This window comes from Pteropus vampyrus, unplaced genomic scaffold (genome assembly GCF_000151845.1).
Source record: "Pteropus vampyrus isolate Shadow unplaced genomic scaffold, Pvam_2.0 Scaffold279, whole genome shotgun sequence".
In the NCBI taxonomy this organism is placed as follows: domain Eukaryota; kingdom Metazoa; phylum Chordata; class Mammalia; order Chiroptera; family Pteropodidae; genus Pteropus; species Pteropus vampyrus.
In genome coordinates, this window is record NW_011889060.1 from 433,529 (window position 1) to 434,294 (window position 766).

General features: G+C 53.7%; 1 long non-coding RNA gene across 2 annotated transcripts in view; it reads right to left on the reverse strand.

The window, feature by feature from the left end:
- LOC105302720 overlaps positions 1-766 on the reverse strand; it is a 42,091-nt gene that overhangs the window by 9,825 nt on the left and 31,500 nt on the right. The window lies entirely within an intron of this gene.

Genomic DNA, 766 nt, shown 5'->3' on the forward strand with positions numbered 1-766 from the left:
TGACTTACACTTGACAGTTGCTCACAGTGAAGGTTGAAGACGTGGCTTCCCCAAACCCCAAACACCTTTTAAGGTCACTGGAAATGTCAACAACATCGTTTTCTCACAGTAACAGCTGCCACCAACCTGGGGACATCTCTCGACTTTGAGTTAACACTCTAGAGTGCACTTACATTTCGGAGAGAGCTGCATTTTTGTTCCGTCTGTGCACCAGTGAGGTTTCGTGTGCGAGCGACACCATGCAGAGCGGGCCGTGTGAGACCTCTGCCCGGATTCGCGGTCTGGAGCCCACGTGTCTGCCGGGCGACGCTGAGCAAGTTACTTACCCTCTCTGCGAAGGAGCCTCTGGCTCCTCACGTCCGAAAGGAGGGTAAAAATATCTACCTTACAGGACTAAAAGAGACAATTCACGGCGAGCGCTTAGCCCGGTAAATGTTTCAGAAAGTAACTGTTTCTTCATTTACGGATTTCTGTTGCTCCCCTGGGGTGACGCCACACAGGGACGAAGGCCGCTGTGAGTGTGAGCCGTGACTGTTATCACCCTTCATCCAGGACTTCAAACCACCGTGTCCACTTGTCACCTCAGTACGGCCTCGGCGATGACACCGTCTGGCCGAGCAACTCCAACTGAACATCTCACTGCTTCTGGGAGATTCGTGTTACTCCAGGAGTTACCTGCTCTCGGCGTGCCTCGATTGTGCAGCTAGGAGCAAGCCACCTTTTTCCTGCTGACCTCAGCGGAGATCGGCCTGCGCACGTCCAGACG